General features: G+C 41.0%; 1 long non-coding RNA gene across 1 annotated transcript; it reads right to left on the reverse strand.

Annotated features, from left to right (window-relative positions):
* Positions 1-470: 470 nt before the first annotated feature.
* Positions 471-1137, reverse strand: LOC134883881 (uncharacterized). The gene is made up of 3 exons (XR_010168346.1): positions 948-1137; positions 729-798; positions 471-542 (listed from the first exon to the last, which is right to left on the reverse strand). It is a non-coding gene; the product is annotated as an uncharacterized LOC134883881 (long non-coding RNA).
* Between the last annotated feature and the right edge of the window lie 4860 nt (positions 1138-5997).

The raw sequence follows: 5997 nt of genomic DNA on the forward strand, positions 1-5997 counted from the left end.
GAGAGATGCATTGGGGCTCTGAGTTTTGGTTCTTTCAAAGTAATATGTTGATGCTGTTTTCTAACTTGTTGAGAATGAGTTTTCCTATTGTCAGATCATTTAATTTAATTCATTTTTCCTCAGGCCTTCAAATTCATATTCACATCTCATCCTATCTAGCAGTTAACCATTATACAATGTAGAAACAGACAAACCATCTTCTAAATCTTTGGAAAAAATAAAAAATAAAGCAGAAAATGTACTCAAGGTAAAACTGCCGCTGAGACACCAGATAGCAAATTTCTTTGATGGTGTTGCAATGTGAGGTGTAGGTGAAAAAACATCACAACAAGAAAGGGTTTCCTTCAACCAAAAACCAGGCCCTTTTATTTCCTAGCCTTTCACAAGAACTGGAACCTAAATTGCAGAATGTCAAATGCTCTTTCCATAGGCGTTGCTCTTTCACCAACCAGGACACAAATGCGCCCTCTCCCTTCTCTTCCCAGTCATTTATAGCTGATTGCCTGCCTTCCCAAACTAGTGTGGCCAACCGGGTCATGACTCTGAAAGGGTAGTGAAGAGTTAAACAAAAATAAACATTGTGTTCAACATTTAACAAAATCCTCAAGGCCTAAGTACATTCATTATCTGACTTTACAAAACACTGTACATTCAAAACAAACAAGATCTTAACAAAACGGGTAGTTTTTAACTTAATTGGCACACCTTACATCCAAGACTCCACCTACTCAGAACACATAAGCAGCAGCTTGGAGGCATGCTCCCCCTTTGAGCACTGGCACAGGATGGCCTCCAGGTCTGAACAAAGGAAATGGTAAATCATATTGTGATTGTTTGGCTTTTTAAATGAAATGCATTTAAATACACAGCATCTTTATTTGCCTATGTAAATGTATATTATGAACTTTAACTTAAATAAAGACAACTATTCTAGAACATTTGCCTACCTTTCTTAACAAAGAAACAAATGTTAGTGAGGGAGTGTTTGCTTCCTCACAGATGGGAATGACCAAAGTCCAGACAAGAATATCCTTTCGTTCATTTCCTGCTATGGTTCAATATCATCAGACACTTAACCACGTTCCTGTATCCCTCCCTTTGCCTCTCCTCAGGACTCCTTGTGCTTTCCCAGTGGTAAAAAACCATGTGCCTACTCGTGCTCTAATCCTACCACCACCTGTCTCCAACATATACGATTAAACCAGGTGCCCAAATTACCCAGTGCCCAAAGTTGCCTTCAAATAAAAGCATAAATGATGACCATAAACAAAAATATATAAAGAACTATATCCATCCTTTTCATAAGATAACTGACCAACCATGGAACCATTTCTTTAAAGTAACCACCCTTTGAAACCAATAGAAGAAAAGACCAGAGAGAGAGAAAAGCAAAGAAATAGGTCATAAAAGGAAATCACTTGTTTTCTTATTTTGAATGGAAAGAATGAATCATCTGCAATGTTCTCAGTGTCATACCCTATTTCGGCACTAGAGGGCAATATGATCATTCCCAACAGCTAACATGCTGTAGTTTTTTTTCCCTCACTGTTTTTGAAGTATTGAAAAGGTATGCTATCTGTAACACCATGTGGTTCAATTTCTCTCTCTTTTCTCTCTCAAATCAGTGCACAATCTTGTATTTACATAAGGAGGAGTGTCTGAATGTCTATGCAGTATTGGTTTGCGTGTCTTTACTGGCCAGCAGTGGCAAGGAACAGCTTCTGCTGAAATGAAAAAACACCTTAAAGCTATCAGATTTTCCTCATTCTTTTGTATTTGTGTTGTTGTTTTACGACAGCTAAAACTGCTACTTCCTGTCACACTGATTACCACTACTACTTTTGTAACTATCAGTACAAATATTTCAAAGATTCAAAAGGTTTTATGCCATATCATATATGCAACTTCAGTGTAGGTGTGTAATAAATGGAAAACTTGGGTCACACGTTCTTCAGCAATGCAATATAAATATATAAAGGACATAGAACTACATAACAACAATAAAAATAATGCAAATTCAGAAATTGAGCAGTCGTATGGCCTGTGGGATACTGTCCCTGAGTCTGGTGGTTTTAGTCCTGGTGCTGCAGATGGCAGCAGACGGAAACGTTTTTTGTTTGGGTGATGTGGGTCTTTTATAATCCTATGGGCCTTTTTCCTGAGCCGCCGGGTGTAGATGATGGCCATGGATGGCAGCTCTGTCCTGGAGATGCACTGTGCAGTTTTCACTAGCCTCTGTAGAGTCTTATGGTTGTCACTTTAATCAAGGCTACTGATACTGCCACTAAGATTAAAACTGCTACAGCCACTACTTCTTGTTGCTTCCAAATCTGAAGCAATAAACAACTGGACTGGGAAAACCAATTCCATTCATGCAACAATTGCATTTTAGCAAAGAAAAACAATAGCAATAAACACAATACGTCTACATATCACTAAAAGCTGACTTGTCTGTGCATGTGTGTGATTGAGAGTTTACCTTAAGCAGATGGCACCTTGCATAGCAGCCCCTTAATAAACATATGGATACGCCTGGCGTACACAAAGCTTCTCCCCCACCAGACACTCGGCACTCACTTGATGATGCTGTACTCCATCTCTGATATCACACCTTCAACCACCACCTGTAAATGGGAATACTCCTCAGAACCCATCGAACACACAGGCTCTGGCCGAACCTTAAACTACAACTTCATTTCACAAACTCCATCCTGTCACTGTAGCCATCCCATTGCAGACCAATTTCCCCATTAGGTCATCACACAGCATTTGAATCTGTCCAATCTCAGTCTCCTCCCTCAGTCTTGCCTTGCTCAACTAGTGTTCACTCAACAAAAAAAGCCTCATGCTGAATGAATTTATCAGAGACAATAACCTGGATTTCCTTTGCCTCATGGAAACATGGCACAAAGCCCTGGACTATTTTTCACTCAATTAGACTACAATCACCGGTTTCATATACATTGAAAAACCTCGTCCTGGGACTTATGTAACGTTACAGGTTACAGTTAGCTAACTTACCGTGGCATAAATAGCAGGATGGTGTGCCTTCAAGTGTCTCTTCAGGTTTGTCATATTCTTGTAATTTATAGCCACATGGCGTCTCTCCTTCTCCTGCAGTAACAGTGCAGTGTGTTTTCCTTTCTACCGAATCATAAATAAAGTGTGTCCATATATCTAGTCTTTTTTTCCGACCAAAACCTTTTTGCGTTGAAGCCATCATCTTCTTATTTTCTCACTGTTTTGACATCATCACTTGTAGCGGAGGGATGTGAGTGACGTGTGCAGATTCCCGGAATGCCAACTAATTCAAACAATGACAAGGATGCATTTTGACAGGGAAACTGAAAACTTTTTTGCAAGAAAGGCTAAGCCTACAGGGCTAGCTAGCAAATGTGCCACTAGTTGCTGACCGCCCAGTAATATTGACTTAACGTTATCAAATTGATATGCTTAGTTAGCATTACGACTTATCATGTAACGTTACAGTGTACAGTTAGCTAATTTACCGTGGCATAAATAGCAGGATGTGCGCCTTCAAGTGTCTCTTCAGGTTGGTCGTATTCTTCTAATTTTTAGCCACATTATGGCAAGCCCTTTTAACATTTAATAGCTAGACTGGATATGTGTTGCAGATATCTGTAATTCAGTTTTGCCTAGTCAAAATTAACATTTCAGATATCCGCAACTACATTCTTCCTATCCATAATTGTCATTTCAGATATCCCCAAAGACATTCTTCCTAGGACAAATGACGTCACTTTTGCCATTCATGTGTATGGGGTTTCTCATTAAATTGACTTTTTATTTTTTTTGTGTAGCCTATGTAGATTTTTCCTCTTCTATACCCTATAAAGGACTCACACTAAACTAAAGTCAGTGTGATGCTTATATCCTGTTATATAGGTGGTTAAAACTGTTATAAAATATGGTACATTTTTGGCATATGAATAAAATGCATGAACTTCTTTGGTTGCAGGATTGATCTACAGACCATATTGAAAAAACTGGTCAGCAAAGTTGTTGAAAGCTTCTGTCCAACAAGCAAACAAATAAATGTGTGCAGGGATAATGTTTTACTGCGGGCGTTCAAACGTAGGTACTTCAACCCTGAAGCAAAATTGGATGTTGTGTTTGTGGATGAAGATGACAATGCTGAAGGGGCAATTGAAGAAGGCAGCCCGGCAAGAGAGTACTTGCCGGGCCGCCGGGCTGTTGATGAGGGCCGTCCACCAGTCAAAAATCTTTGAGGGACATGAGAAAGACCGACGGTTGTCTCTTGATACTCAAGGTAAGGAAGACCAAATTCTTAGGACTGTACTCATTATACTGGCAGAATTCTAGTAATGTATACACGGAAACCCATCTGGCTTCCGATTGCAACACAGCACAGAAACAGCGATACTCACAATCACCAACGATCTCTTCCTCGCCTCAGACTCTGGACACCTCAGCATCCTCATCCTCCTTGACCTCACTGCAGCTTTGGACACCATCAACCACACCACTGTCCTCTCCCGGCTCAAAAACCCCCCTCAACATCACTGGCACTGCACTGTCCTGGCTACAGTCTTACCTCACAAACCGACAGCAATTCATCAACATCAACAACTGCACCTGCCCCCCTGCCCCAAGGTGTCCCCCTGGGTTCGGTGCTTGGTCCTCTCCTCTTCATCCTCTACCTCCTTCCCCTCAGTAATATCATACGCCGCCACGGCCTCCACTTCCACTGCTATGCTGATGATGTGCAACTTTACATCTCAACTCTCACCAACTGCCTCACTGACATAAAATCCTGGATGCAGAAACAACTTCCTCAAACTCAACTGTGATAAATCTGACATGGTCATCATCGGTCCCAAATCCCTCACCAAAAACAATAACAACCTATCCCTCACCATCGACAACACCACGCTGACTGCCTCCCCTCACATCAAAAACCTTGTAGTCATCTTCGACAGCAACCTCTCCTTAAAGAACCACATCAAGCACATCACCATAACTGCCTTCTTCCACATCAAAAATAATTCCCGTCTCCGCCCATCACTCTCCTTCTCTGCTGCCGAAACCCTGATCCATGGCTTCATCTCATCCAGACCAGTATTAATTTCGTCAACGAAAACGATGACGAAAAATATTCGTCAACGACCTTTTTTAAATGACTAAGACGAGACGATGACGAGCTAAAAACAGATTGTTGTTAATAAAAACTATGACGAAATCTATATTTTGTTTTTGTTGAAGAGACGAGACTGGACTAAAGTGTTAATGGTGGACTGTCGGACATTCAAAATGCAGGATATTCTATTTCCCCATTCCGGCTTCAGGTTGAATAACCCATTTTGTCCAAATGAGGTAGACAGGCAATCTCTTCTTTTGGAGGCCGTTGTATTTATTAAAAGTTGTTACACATATGCTTTTGCTTTTGCTGTTGCTGTTCCGCTCATTTCTCCAGACACACTTGCTCACTATCGCTCGCTCTACTATGCACACACACATGCAGCGCCGCGCCCCTCTCTTTCTCTTAAAGGGATAGGCGATCTGCCTCTGCATGACCCTTATAGCAGAACACCAGATATTACACAAAGTGCTTTACGAATTTCAACACTTAATACTGTCACCTTGATTCCAATTTCAGATACCTAGCTGAATTAGTTTATAGAGAGAAAAACATTTTGACTAAGAGTTGACTAAAACTTTTTGAGGTGTCATCGACTAAAACTAGACTAAAACTATGAAGGATAAAAAGGACTACAATGTGACTAAAACTAATAACCATTTTCGTCCAAAGACTAAGACTAAGACTAAATCTAAAATAGCTGCCAAAATTAACACTGATCCAGACTAAACTACTGCAGCAGTATCCTCCATGGTACACCATCCAGACTCCTCAACAAACTCCAGTAGGCCTACATCCAGAACTCAGCCACCCGTCTCCTCAACCACACCCGCTCCGTGACCACATCCCCCTGTTGTGCAGAACCTCCACTGGCTCCC

This window comes from Eleginops maclovinus, chromosome 21, assembly GCF_036324505.1.
Source record: "Eleginops maclovinus isolate JMC-PN-2008 ecotype Puerto Natales chromosome 21, JC_Emac_rtc_rv5, whole genome shotgun sequence".
Lineage (NCBI taxonomy): Eukaryota > Metazoa > Chordata > Actinopteri > Perciformes > Eleginopidae > Eleginops > Eleginops maclovinus.